A 14,852-nucleotide genomic window follows, 5' to 3' on the forward strand; every position below is an offset into this window, starting at 1 on the left:
TTCTTCACGCGAGTTCACTGATAAATACGACGTAGTTGCCAGGAGACGATGCGCGAGCAATCAAACGAAAAACAGATATGCAACAGGGTTAGTGCACAAAGAGCGTTTGGTCAGTGTGTTTAAAGGACCCCGCCAGGCTGAAGTAGCATCCATATAAGAAAGTAATTACTCATAAGCTTTCCACCAAATGCCGTCTTGAAGTCAGGAAAGCTACAGTAACTTTCTCAGAGCATTTTCAGGTAAAGAAAAAAAATGTATCTGGTTAGGGTGTAAACCTCGGTATAGTCGCCTTTTAGGAGCCACCTCTTCGGGCAGTAAGCTAAGCAGAAGACATATTTTGTAACGACTCATTTTATTTCAATTTATTATTTAATTTGACCATGAGTGATTGTGACGAACGTGACAGCCAGTCACCAACGCACCTGGCGCGAGCGTTTCTGCTGCCGCTATACCTACAGCACAGCCAATTACCAGGAACCTCACTCCGCGAATACGTCGCGCAAAACGACGCCCAGTACATTTGTTGAGACTAGAGTAGCGCCGGTAAGGCTCTTCGGACATTCCAAACGCGTCAGTGGGGCCAGTGATTAGCTTTGCAAGTATGCGTGATCAAGAGCATGGTCGTGTTATGACCAGCGTGACAACTACTGGGAGCATCAACCAATTACAGAGGACCGCTTGAATGGAAAATAAAATCAGCTTCGAAAATACGGTCCTAGAGCGGCTGCCCTACGCTAAAGAAAGCGATTATGGGACGCAAAGTGGGAAGGGAGGATGAAGCAAGAAAAGGCAGTTAAGAGAGCAGAGAAAAAGAGGACGAAAAGGACAGGGAGGTAAACGCAAAATGAGTCAAGAGAAGAGTCTTTTCGAAACGCGGCTTGCAGGCATCTTTTAGCGGTGAAGGCTGAAGATCAAACTGCTCGATTTTAGACTACAAACGCCATCGCACCTAAACCTTTCCAAAAAACGTGACTGACGCAACCAGGTCCGCAACTGCAAGCCAAGTGATTACAGTATCTCTGTTTGCGTAATAACCGTGTCTCATATTTCGTCACGGAGGCAGAAAAGATGGGCTTATTCTTTACTGTAGGCAGAAGCCTACGATGTCTAAAGGAGCATGCTGTAAGCTGCCACACAGGACACCGAAATGTAGACGACATATCTAGATAAGTAATCTGAAATCATGCTTTGAAACAGCTATTCTTACGAAATTCGAGGCCATGGTCTTAAACTACCAACGATACCCTGTGTCTGATCTCAGTGTTTCTTTTTCTTTTTTCTTTTTTTTTTTTTCTCCAAGGGCATGCAGAAAAAGTCGTCATCATGATCCAAATTGAGAAACATGCCGTCAGAGAAAGTACGCAAGTGATTTTGCATCAACATTGTGACGCAACCGCACTTTATGCATCGTTCATGGTGAATTGATAACATTTCGCTTCCCCTTCTACATCCATATTCTGGTCAAGTTGGAGACGATACTGATCCGATACGAATCTGATAAGGATCCCTACCGACGACATAGGCACCTCTGGCATGTGGAGGTGCCCACGGAGAAGTGAGATGCTTCACTTCTCTTACCCCAAAAATCAAATTAAAAAGAGTATATAGATGTATGCGCGGATTGAAAAGTGGTGTTAAAGGCGCTCCGCGTCTTTAATAGTAGACGCGAAGCGCTTTAAGAGCTTAAGAGCCCCCCGCCCCTTAATTTTGTAACAATATGCATCGTTCATTACAATTCGCGAAAATTGCCGATCTCATCGTCATGCAAAGGAATAGATATTTCTTTTTTTTTTTTTTTTTTTTTTTTTGCATCCGGCACTGTTGCCGCTTGGCCCGTTCACCTCCTGATCAGACGAGAAAGAGACCGCCGCACATCTCCACACCAGAGAGGGTCCATTGAACTCTCATATGACTGTGTTCAACTTTCATCATGTGAATGTACAAGGAGAGAACCTCATTGACCAGGAGATTAGCACTGTTATTTTAAAGCTGCGCCTTCTAAATGTTTTGCGGCGTCGGCCTAGAGTAACACCACGCCACGCTCATTGGCCGACATACAATGAATGGCACCACTTAGGGGTGAAAGCGATGCACCGCGCTTCGTGGCCCAACACATTGCCGTCTTGAATGGAAGCGCACTGACGTCACTCATACTCTACTAAACGGGAATAAAAATGGCAACGAATCAAAGTGTTTATATTCAGCATCATACGGAACTCTCGCTGAATTCCACTGCACAGTAGTTACCGGCCGTTATGAGTTCCTGCGTTGCAGCACCCTGGAGTTCTGGCGCCGCCGCTGCTATCAAGCCTTGCAGAGAGTATTCTGGGCAATCTCTAGTGGGCAAAATAGATGACATGAATTTTGCGACGGTGGCCAATCTCATGGTTAAAGAGACGCATGGTAAGAGAAACAGCGACATAATTTGAAGGATGAACGCAAAAGCTGACAGGACATACGCTAAACTGCTGAACACAAAGGAAACGCGTTTGCCGCAGAGTATGCGCCGCATCGGTTACTATACATGTAGCATCAGGTTCCGAGAGATGCGCAGGTGACTAATTATAGCACTCTCGCGTTCTCCGTAAACAAGGCAGCCTCGCAGCTGAGAAGCCTTACTAATTTTTGCTATTGCTGCTGCTGCCGCTGAGGTTACTATTGACGGCCAATAAAAATCCGTGAAGCACATCTTCAGTGGCCTCCTACGCGGATGTTTTTTCAGTCAGGCAGCCACCTCCCATAAAACGTCGCTCAAAAAAAAAAAAAAAGGCAAAAACGTCTGCAAAAAGCTTCACATTACCAGGACAATTCAAGTAAAAAATATTGCGTCTTTCTTTTCATTTTTTTTTTCGCTTTTTGCTCAGGGAAGCCTTTCAGCTGTCATGTTCGCTGTCAGCGCTGTATGAAAGTTGCGACGGAGAGGGACTCAAAAGGAAAAATGGCCCGATTTTGAAAACAGGGCGTTTAATCTCAAATATAATCATTAATTATTTTGCTGTCGCTTGGGTTTTTTCGGACTCTTGACCTTGTTTACAGTTCATAGGGAACAAAACACGCCAGGTAACTGCAAGTTTGTCTGCCTATCTTGCACAATATAAGCTCGCCCAGCTGCAAAACATCCAAACCAGTCGACTCCATATAATTATCTTCCTCACGGAGCAAAGTGAGTTACAGTGCATTACACGGTCTTCGTCATTGGATGCATCAGCCGGCGATGGAAGTGCTTAATACTTGAATCGAACTTGTCTAATGTACTCCCGGCCACGCATCTACCTTGATCTAGTACGGAAAGTGTGAGCGATAATTATAGCGCAAGTGCCCTTTCCAAGCGCAAGCTAACTTAAGTGCATCTCCAGAGTAACATCTCTGTCAGAGCAGTCCTCATATATTAGGAGGCCCATATCCTCGCCGAAAATCGCATATTCCAGGAAGGGCCTAAGTGCGGCTGAGCAGAGAGTGCAACTTAGCCTGCCTTGAAGAGCGCTTCGGGGCATGCATCACTTGGCGCACTGAGGGGGCGTCAGCGGAGAATCGCCCTGTATCAAATTGATTGGCTGGCAAGCTGGAGGCGCGAGACACGAAGTCAATCTTCCTTATTTCATGAAGAAGATGAGTGGGAGAAAAAATGAAAGCAATGTGGACTTTGACACAACTCAAATAGCGCACAGAACAGGACAGGAGGAAGAGACACGACACAAGCGCCACTAATAACTAACGTTCTTTTGCGCATGGCGCAATTGAAAAGAACAAATAAGCGCATCAGCCAAGCTCACACACACCTACTCAAACTCCGCCACACAGAAAATACGGTAGTTACTAATTCAGTTGTTAGTAGCACTAGTATCGTGCCTATTCCTTCTGTCCTGTTCTGTGCACGATCTTCAGTTATGTTAAGCCAATACAAGCTAGTCGAACTTGATGATTTGTGGATTTTGATATCCCTTTTACCGTACGACTCTTCCATAATGATTCATCGTGTGGATATACGATTGTGTGCCATTTCTCGTACCTCGAATCGCAAAAAAAAAAAAAAAAAAAAGAAGAGTTTATACAAGAAAACGTAAAGCTGATATCAACCAGCCAGATACTGAGTTCATGAGGCTTCGCGTCACGGCAATGTGGACAGTTCCTTGCTGTCTTAATGGCCAGTGACCAGTTCAAGGGTCTCCTCTAATTGGCTGATTGGCTGGCGAGAACGCACGACAAGAATTTATGGTTGCGGAGAATCGGGCGCTCATTGGTTGGACATCAAATGGGTGAGAAAAGTCACAGCCTTCACTGCTTAGAACCGCGACTGTCTGAAGGAGCAAATGAGGCTCTCTAGGGCAATATAAGGTCTCGTGAACGGCGCAGAATCAATCAATCGTATGACTTCTGTTGCAAATGAGGGCTGTTTTACTTACGAACCATCGATTGAACAGATGCATTCACGTGACGCGCTATGAGTTGGATTTTGATAATTACTGTTAATGTGCTGTTCTTACCAAAAGACATTAATTGCGCGTTTGCGGGCTGTGCGCCAGTTTACTTGCTTTGTTGTTTAATTCTATGCGCTTGATGGCTTGTTTATGGTGTATATGCACGCGGTGCTGCCCCGATCCAACATTTATAAAGCTGTCCTGCCCTTTGCTTAGCTTATTGCGGCACAACAGAAACATACAGAAAAAAAAAAAAAAAAAAAACGAATGTCTCTAGAGATACTTACCCTCACATATCAACTTATTTATAGGTTTTAGATTGAACGAATGTCCCTAGAGATATTTACCCTCACATATCAACTTATTTATAGGTTTTAGATTGACTTTAATTCAAGAATAATTTTTTTTTGCATTTGGGAGCCAGCCTGGATACTACAGGCGCTTTCTATAAATAGCCGCGAGATCCGCGGGTTTTCCGCGAATTTCATGCAAACAATATGCCACTACAATCCTATGGAGCGATGAGAATTGGCGGGAAATTCGTGCGCTCGGCCGCATGAGTGGCTTACTCTTGGAACGCAAGCTTGAGCGTATCTGTTATTGCCTTTTGAGAGGATCCGCCCTGACGACAGCAGTGAGGTAAAAAGAGCAGCATGTATAACACCGATTCACCCCACCTTTGTATCACAGGCCTACAAGGCTGAGAATTATTAATTCCTTTCTGCCATCCATGGCCTAAACGGGTTATGCCATTCTTTTCAAATAAATACTTCATTTTATTATTATACTCATTTCAATATTAGCTGCAGCACGCTCTTCTGCTTGTGTTCTTAACATCAAGAAGCGATATTACAATTACGTATTTTACCGAGAAACCGAACTAAGTGTTCGTCTTTCTTTCGTTATTTTTTTCTCGAGAAAGAGACAGGAAATTGAAAATTTAGAACGTGAGGTTATGAACGACCCTTTTGCCAGGTTAATCTTTCGCCTTGTGTCGGTTATTTATTTATTTTTTTTTTTAACATTGCCAAAGTAAATCAAATTTTCGGCCCTTGATCGCAGCTCTTCCAGAATGGCCATCCCGGCTAAGCTGATTTGGCGCTGTGAACTGTTGTCCGAAAGTCGAAAGCATAGGTAGTGTAGACCTGCCTGTAATCTTGGAAGCACCAAAAATGTTTCTGTAGTGGCTGGTACCTCAGTCTTGTCAGGTCTGGTCCAATAACGCTTTGTGGTCGAGGTTAGCGGCACTTTAAACGTCCGCTACGTCGGTCAACCGGTGGTACCTTCGACGGATTCAAGCTATAGGAGAAAAGCTCTGACCCACAGCGCTACTAAGAGAATATTTAGGGTAAAAAGCAAAGCAAAGGTAAAGAAAAGAACTTAAGGAGCGCGTTCCACGCTCGGTCGGAGCCCTTCGGTTGTCTTATTATCTTCCTGGCAAACGACCGAGTTAATGAAATCTCACAAGAGAATTATTCGCTAAAACCCGTGCGGGTTGCATCGACTATGAACAGAATAAATGCCAGAGAAAAAACAAATAAGAAAGGAGATGAAAATAGGAAGCGGTGATGAAATACTGCATCCTCTTTTCAAAATGATTTAGGTACCTGCGCACGCATTGAAGTGCGGATGTCGTGTGGCTCAAAGTGTTAGTGGGCGGGCTAACGCCACATGCGTTTGAGACAGGTGTCTTGCGACCCACCAAACCGCCTCTTTTGAGGCGACAAACAAATCTTCGAGAGCATTCAAGGTCGGTTTAGCTAAGGATTACGCTATATTCATATTTAAAGTAACGCGCTAGCTACACTGATGAGGTTTCCTTTGTTTACTTAGAGCCGTGTATGAAGCCCATAAAAAGAAACTCCCGAGACTTCAGAGCTCAGCGTACACACCGTAGTCGTCTAGGGCTCCGCGCTTTCAGAAACACTTGCATAACGTTTGTCTACGATACTGCTGCCTCATTTTTTTTTCTTTATTTCGCAGCCCACATGTTCTAACACCGCGTTATACGTACAATCATGCCCACGCGTACACGCAACAGGACTTGTAAACAAGATAAGAAAAGACTGCATAGATGAAGTACACAGACGTCCATGCTTATAACAGTCGCATATGAAGCGCTTCTCGTGATTGGCCAGGTGCGAGAAGTCCTTCAGTACGGGTGTTTCGGAGTGACACATTCATGCACATTTGTCGCTGGAATCGCCGAATTCAATGCGCAGAAGTAGTCTCGGGTAATCTTAACATCCTTCTTCCCCTCTCCTTTTCTCCTTTCTTTCTTTTGTCCGTGTTCTAAAGAACGCGAGAGACCTCGAAGAGCCGCCCAGAAAATCCCCGTAATCCTCGGCCACGCTCGCAGCCACAACCGCCCGTTAAAGCGTCGCGCCACTCTGCGTCAAAAGGAAGAGATTTGCGGTGGGCTATTCGCGGCGAGGACTGTTGATCGTCAGCTGCACGCGCTCTGCACCAACACTTCTATGGAGTACATCCACTTCGCGCTTACATGAATCGCTCTAAACGCGGCGTATCTAATGCTCTAAGGACTTAGCGAGGTACTTTCGGAGAATGTGCGATGAAATGTTTGCATCGGTCGAGGTGTGCTGAACCGCTTGCCACCTCCGTCTTTTGGAGCATTCCGAGCGTCTACCTAGCTCTTTGTCCATTAATGGTTTTAGTGAAGGCCCGTGGAACATGAAAACGTCCACCATCCCTTGCCCCCCCCCCCCTCAATTTTTAAGCACGTCTGGCTACGGACGTGTATTAGCATTTAGTGATAGGAACAGAAAGGTGAGGGGTAAATGAGACACTTCTTTAATTCTTACTAACGAAGAAATACGGATATGTATAATCAAGCGTGTCTGGTCGAGACCTGCGTTTAATTCCTCTACAAGAAACTCATAACTTTATTACGTTCATTTTTCTTCTTTATCGAGCGAACGCTGCCGTCCTCAAACTCTCTGCGTTCACATTTGCTCCTTTTCGTTTGTTTCTCTACTCGTGATATTAAGTTGCGTAATTGTAATTTTCGAACAACATCGCTGGATACACACTACTAATGTAGTTATTAAGGGTCGCAATGCTTTGATCGCGCCGAATAAAAACAGTCCATTGCTTAAAACAAGCTCGAGGGCACGCGGCAAAAGCTTGAAAACACGTGCGCGAATTTCAAAACGAAACCCAGTCGTTAACGAGCTCTTCATTAGCAAGCGCAAAAAAAGCCAGGATCCCCTTGATCAAACTGCATATGGGAAGCCTCGCCATTTTATCCCAAGAAGTCCCGCGGCTATTACTTTCCACTTACCTGCGTCCATATTGCTCAGCTTATGCATTATTCATGCGCGATATATATGCTGCTCTTCCAACCGAAAGCAATGTGATCCGTACCACCAATACGGCGGCATCTAATTGAGTCGCTCTTCGGACACTTAAGGAGCCGGCCCAAGAACACAATATCTTGCGGACCCTCGCAAAACTTTCCTGCAGCAAAAATTGGACGTATACATGCTCTTGAATACGGTAATAGTTTACAATAGATTGTCTGAATTGAAAAACAAAAAAGTGGTAGAAAAAAAAAAACGATATCGCAGGTGCACATAATGAGCACGCGCGCGCTGGGAGTACAACCGTACCTTCACATGCAAGACAAAGCAAAATAAAAACAAAAGCAAAGCAGCCTGTTTACTAGCCTTAGTGTATAAACGCTCATGGAAACAACAGGAAAGAGACACAAATCATGTGGTCGACACACGCTTCACCGTGGCTCTCGGCACAGTCCGCTACATAAGCACATTAATCACGCCGTTCTGCGTTATACGTTCGTGTTAATTGCTTTACCGCAGAATTAATGGAGCGCGTTGCGCGCACGCTGGTGGGTGTTCGGCCGCTTCCGGTATAGAGGACGCTTGCGAGCAGCGAACGTGCCCTGGTTTGCCCTCAATAAGCAACGACATCGGCGTTAAGCTCAGCGTCACTAATTCGCGCCTCGTTAGGCTTAGCTGATCCGTGAGTCCCATATAGTGACGCTCCCGACGCTTGTGTCGCCCGACTCTGAGGTTACGCCGTCAGCGGCTATTGCAGTGTAGCTCACTTTACGAATAAGCAAAAAGTGTCGCCTGTCGGCATCTGTCCCCCTGCATAACTGCTAGGTGCTAATTATTACCACTGAACAAATGGTTCCATGCATTTTCGCGGTGTTTTCGACCTTACTATCACCATTGTGACGAATAACCTTGCAGAGTCAAGCAGAACACGATGATGTTTGGAATCCAGAGCTGCTTATTTACCTAACAGAATACGGCGCTGCTCGGAATACGGAGCTGCTAAAGCTAGCAGAATATGGAGATGCGCACTTCTACTATACCATACATAAGCACGCACTCTTTTGTGTTGGAAACAGAGGAGTTGTCTAACAGACTTCCTTCTTTCGGTGTTGATGAGGTATTAGAAGACACGCTACGCACACTTTGCCGAACGAATATTCAATGGTCTTAACTCCATGCCAGTCCAAGGCTGCCATAAAGCTTCGTTTCTTCCTTTTCTTTTTTTTTTTTTTTTTTGCGCAAGAACTGCGATGTACTTAAATTAACAAAAGCCACATTTCTCATGCTGATTATGATGATTGGCAACCGAAGTAATGCCTTCCCCAGACGAAAATCACCCCTAATTATATCTACTTCCTGATTTTTCACTTTCCTCAGTTACTGGTCCTCAACGCTAGCGAGAAATTCCGAAAGTGGCGGAGATTAAGCACTGTCGCGACCAGGAAAACTGCTGTCGTTTGTATTGGTTATTTAATTACATTTCTTGTTCGGCTTTTTTGTCCGACTTCTGGCCTCGGAGTCTTACCGCTCAAAGTTTTTATGAGGGGTTGTTGAAGCTCTAACACTTGACGTCTTTTTCTTGCGCGCGGAACAATTCGGGCAAAAAGGTGCCAGAAATACACGGCCGACAGCTAAGAGGACACAGGGCCCACGTAGGCGCATTAACAATTTATGGTTTATTTCTTTGCACGGAATAAATACATGCGGGCAAGTGATAATCACCCAGAAACTGATTTATCGTGCGCAGCATGCAAATCGCTATGAATGCAATTTATTCCCGTTCTACGCACCACACCCGAGGTATGCGCCCTCCTTTGTCGATAAATGCACTGGGGGATAACTTACGCAAAATTAACCACTCTTCTTGATTTCTAATGCTTGTAATATTTCCCTTGTATCTGGTCATCAGCCCTGTTAAGAACACGTGTCCTGACAATATCTGGGGAGCACTTTTGGGCCATAAAGTGATCTGATATGTGGCGCGAAAGCTGATTTTCAGTCTTTTATCTGTGCTCATACAATCTGCCGCTTAAACACCGGCTCGTTTCCAATCTGTAGTGAACGCCACACGAGAGAGAAAGAATACACCACTTTCTTTACGCAGTTGAAATTATTTTAGGCATGATTCTTTCCACGCAAATACTTACGATTTTGGCATCCTGCACCTTTGCACACATCATCCTAAGGCGTTTTGGAGCAGAAAACAAAATCCGGAACCCAGCCCGTTAACACAATTTTTTTAACATTAATATATTTTTGACATGAATATATTGACGTGAATATATTTTTCTTGACATGAATTTTAGCATGAATATATAAAAGTACAGCGAGCCTTGCTCTGGAAAAGCCTGCCTGACCTTGGTCTACATTCTCATGACTGTTTAGCTTTTTGGGCATTTTTTCTACCACTGATGTGATTAAGCGGTGTGGATAACGTGTCGCATAATATACCGAGAAAAGAAGGTCGGTATTGAAGTGCTTTCTCAACATTGCGCTCTCGTATTTCTTTCGGCGGCCTGTGGGTTAACTGCCGGCTGTCTGAAATTCGGTGACCCAATCAGTTTTCAGATAGCTATTAACTTTACAATAGCGGCCATATTTCTCGTTCATTAGCAGCTTTTGGTAAACATAATATTCTCGCAGTGTAGTACGCCCGACAATAGAAAAGGGCACAGTTATTACGGCCTTGTTACATCATTCTCTTATACTCGATGTGTCTATGTTATAGCGACTTTGTTTCAGCTTGCCTTTCACAAACCAGAAAATTCAGCAGTTCAACTTTTTGTTAATGCAGTCAAAATTAATTTGTTTTTGCAGGCCTCGAACAAGAATATACTTATTTTTTTCCAATGGATAATAAAAGAAAAAAAAAAGGCTTTTTTTTTATTATCAAAGTGTTTCAAATTTTGTGCTCATGCCAATTTAGAGCGTTTGTATTGTGAATCCTGCTGCAACATATAACGTTCGTCATGCCTTCGTCACGTGAAAATATTAATGTATTAGTAGTCCAACGCTCCGTCCATTCACTGGGACGTGACTTTGGGCATGACACTTTCAATTAAGGCTAACGCAACACGGCCGCACATTGGCCTATAAATGATCTGGAAATGACAGGCCACGTGTAGCCGTGCGCTCTCAACAACTAACCGTTGATCTGAGAGACACGGCTGACGAGAAGTCGTCTCTCATCTCAGGTTATTGTAGTGTATCGTCAGAGGCTGCATTCCTGACAATTCATTTGTGACCATTTTAGTGCAAAAAAATGATGGAATTGCCGATCTTTTCAAATTACTTTGTTTTCCTGTTCGGAAAGTTTTTTTGTTTTTTTTTTTTTTTCAGCATACGAAACACCTGGTGGGGGCCGTGCTCTATGGCTGCCAATGCCGTTGTTTAATCTGATCTGCTTACTACCTAAGCGGCTACTAGCGTACAAAGCGAGCGTCTCTTATGCGAACAAAGATGTCGGTATAGAGGACAGGAGCAGCAATGTACTGCTCAAAATCTAACTGGAAACATCGGAAGGTACCCATCAAAATAGCAAAGAATGGGTAATCATTACATATATTTTTCAAATGTCTGAGGCGAGAGCACAGTATTATAAGCTTAATTTACGAACGCCTAAAAACTTTTCCACACATTTCGCAATGAAGGTGCCCCTTGCATAGCTTCCACATCAAGGTCGGCTACTTGTTGGACAAAGCATAGGTAATCGCGTTTTCTGTTCCAGGTATGTAACGAACTCCCAGGTTCTGGAGCACGAGAAAAAAAAAAAGATGAGAAAACTAGTCAAAGTCACACGTAATTTGATGTCCTCTACGGACGCACCTTGACAACTCAAGGAATGTTTTTATTTATTTTATGTATTGGCCTATAGCCGCTAACCGCAAAGTCCACCAATCTCGTACCTCGTGTTAAAACTTCTTATTTCAAGTTCAAAAACGGTCGGCTTTGGACTGAATATGGGTAACATGACACCACGAAACAGAAATGAAGGCCACTGAAACTGTCGCAAGACAAAGCTAGTCATAATTCATTGGTAACTATTAGAGGTAGTATCGTAACCAATAAAACAATGAATTCGTATTAGCTCCTGTTGAAAATTAATTTAAAAAGTCGGCCATTTTGCATTCATGTCCTCTGGATAGAAGCTCGCGAAGCTCATCAGTTAAGAAAACCTTGTTGCTGCACTGGCATGATTTGCCGACGAATCTTGTTCTACCGTTGCCGGGAAGGAAAAAGCATTAAATAAATACCACATTCCAAATATTCGCACAACTTCAGTGTATAGGAAGGCTGGTATCTGAAAATCGACTTTCAGCAATTTCTAATTCCCAATAGGCATCGTGCGAAGAGCATTTTTCCAGCCTGTCTCACAAAATATCGTACGAACTGCCAGTGAGCTTTCGTATGCCGTCATCAAACGGTCTAGCACGAGAAATGTCGGCACAGGGATACGTAAATGCACGCAACCTGGAAGCACACAAAAAGTACGTAAATTGGTGGGTGCGTTTTTTATTCACGTCGCTCAGGTCGCCTACGTAAAGGCTGTTCGTAGAAGCATTTGAAGATGGGAACAAAATACGCTCAACGCTAGACAGCTATGCAGCTTACAAACAAAAAATGCAAAGGGGCATGCGGCAGCAGAAATCGAAACACGCAAGTCTTCAGACTATTTATCAACGACGTGTTCGCCCGTACCGGACGATCGAATATCGCGTGAAGAACAACCGGCTCGGAAAAATCAAATGTGGACGCAAGGAGCAGCGCTATCTTCACGTTTAGCAATCATCCGCAGTGAGCGACTCATCAGTTAAACATGAAAACAATCTGCCGAGCGAGACTGAGTATGCTGTGCCGCTGGTGCAAGCTGTGATGGGGAGAACGGCTAGCTAGGAGTGTGCTTCATTGTATGAAATCGAGGAAATCGAGCGAGGAATCTCGCCTCGGCCATGTCGTACTGTTTATGCATTTCCTTCCGTCCCTGCTGTTTGCGCGCAGTACCCTTTATTAACTCAGACCTTTTGGCATATTCGTGAGCGGTATTATACGTGGCCCTGTCTCTCTAGCTGCATACTGAACCGGAAGTGACCAGAAGTGAGAAAAAAGGGGGGAGAGGGGAATTGGTTCTTTTCGTGTTTGTACTAGTGAAAAAAGTTAATATTCATGCAAGCAAACCATTCAATAGGACAGGCCCTTGCCTGTATGGTGTGCATCAACGAAGCCGCCAGTACTGCATGAAGAAAGTATTTTGGGGAGGAGGAGGGAGAGAGGGCACGAAGTTTGCCTTCGCGCATACTAAAACAACTTATGGTAGACGTAAGAAAACAAATGAACCATGCTAACATTAGTATGGTGTCTAGTTAACCTTTCAACGATTATTATCAGGCATCTAGTTGTGGTTAGAAATATTCGCAAAAAAGATTAATCTGCGGACCCGTTTTCTAAAACACCTAAACAACGGTTCGACACGATGCTTCGGAACAATAAATTTTAGTCATTTCGGCTTGTCGAAACGAAACTACGCGACCGTAGAGCCTGCAAAACTGCATTAAGCACAAAGGCAAGCTACACTAGGGCGTCGTCGCATGCACCCACCCCGTACACGGAGATGAAAATGGCCGAACGTGTTACTTCAACTGCTGATGGCTTCTTTGCAGCATTTCACGAACATGTACCTGTGCCATCTCATTTAAATCCACTCGCTCTGCGCCAGTGTTTGTGCCCGAGGAGACCTTATTTTATTAATTTGATTCAATCAACGCCGGAGACTTACCTTCTGGCTTGTTATAAGCATCGAACCGCCACAGTAGGTCCTCAAACAGCAGGTATTAATTTTTGTTTGTAGTAGTCGAATTGATGCGCCAACGCTGCGAGAACCTTTTCAGGGGCTTCTCGGTGCGCGAGTTACTGGAAAGCATTACTGCTAATAAGAAGAAATAATATGTGAACTTTGTCCAGACTACGACAGCGACGTCACTTAAGATTAATGAACAATCTGCCGAATTTCATTACTCCCGGCCTCGAGCCGAGGTCCCCACGCAGCCACCTACGCTCGTCGAATGCCTCCGAATCTCGCTTCACGCTAGAGTGTCGAGGAGTTCTTCAGAGCGAAGAGTGCACTCGTCGCCTCTTCAGTGGAGGCGAAGCGAAGTCAAGCTCAGCCGTGCAGAGCCGAGCACAGCCACACGCGCACGGTACGAAGAAACTTCGCTTGGTAGTAAGCCGTCGTTCGGAGAACTCAACGTTTCGCCTTAGTTGATTTGGACGCCAATTTAGCGATGCAGTCGCTCTCAATGAAAGAAAGATGTATAGGTCCTCACTGCCGCCCAGTCGGCCTGCGTAGAATACGGCGCCCTGCAATAAGTGCTCGATTGGTTCCCGGTAACGTGCAGTTAAATAGAGTGCATAAGGGTCAAGTGATCGGCGACAAGTTGCCCATCGGCTGTATAGATAAACCAGGCGCTGACATTGTCGTCATCGTCAGCCTAACAACGCCCAATGCAGGATAAAAGAGACGACTCCCACAGAACTCCGGTTAACACGGTCCTGTACCAGCTGAGGCCACCTTATCCACGACAGAGTTATTTGTCTTAACCTCCTACGTGGCTTTCTGCCGCGTCCTCCTTTTATGCTTGGGCTCTCTCCAGACACACTCCGTTACTTTAGAGGACAATGAGTAATATGGAGTCCAAAGACAGACTCCTCCCGCACCACTAATGTGTCGCGGGTAGAGAAAGCTGCGGAATTAGCGATATAAATGAAAAGGTCCATCCGGACATAAGTTTTTGATTAGAAATTATTAAATGAAAAGGGGAATGCAACTCAGCGACCCACAGCCGAGGAAGCGGGCCCGGAGAGACCCCGCGTATCTCCTCTGAGAAGTAGCGGAAGGGAGGAGTAAGGATAGGGTAATGGGAAATTGAAAGGGAATGTGGGAAGCTTAGGATTTTGACTGACAATTTGAGTCGAGCCCCCTTACGGGCCTCCGTAGAGGGCGAGCACTCGCTCTTAGCCGAATGCGCGGCCCTCGGCCTCAAAGTCATTCCACCACCACAAGGCGTTTGCTGGTTTTCCGGTGTCTGAGACAGGTTCCCTTCATGAAGCCGCTTTTGAG

Source organism: Amblyomma maculatum, chromosome 1, assembly GCF_055883805.1.
Source record: "Amblyomma maculatum isolate TAMU_Amacu chromosome 1, ASM5588380v1, whole genome shotgun sequence".
In the NCBI taxonomy this organism is placed as follows: domain Eukaryota; kingdom Metazoa; phylum Arthropoda; class Arachnida; order Ixodida; family Ixodidae; genus Amblyomma; species Amblyomma maculatum.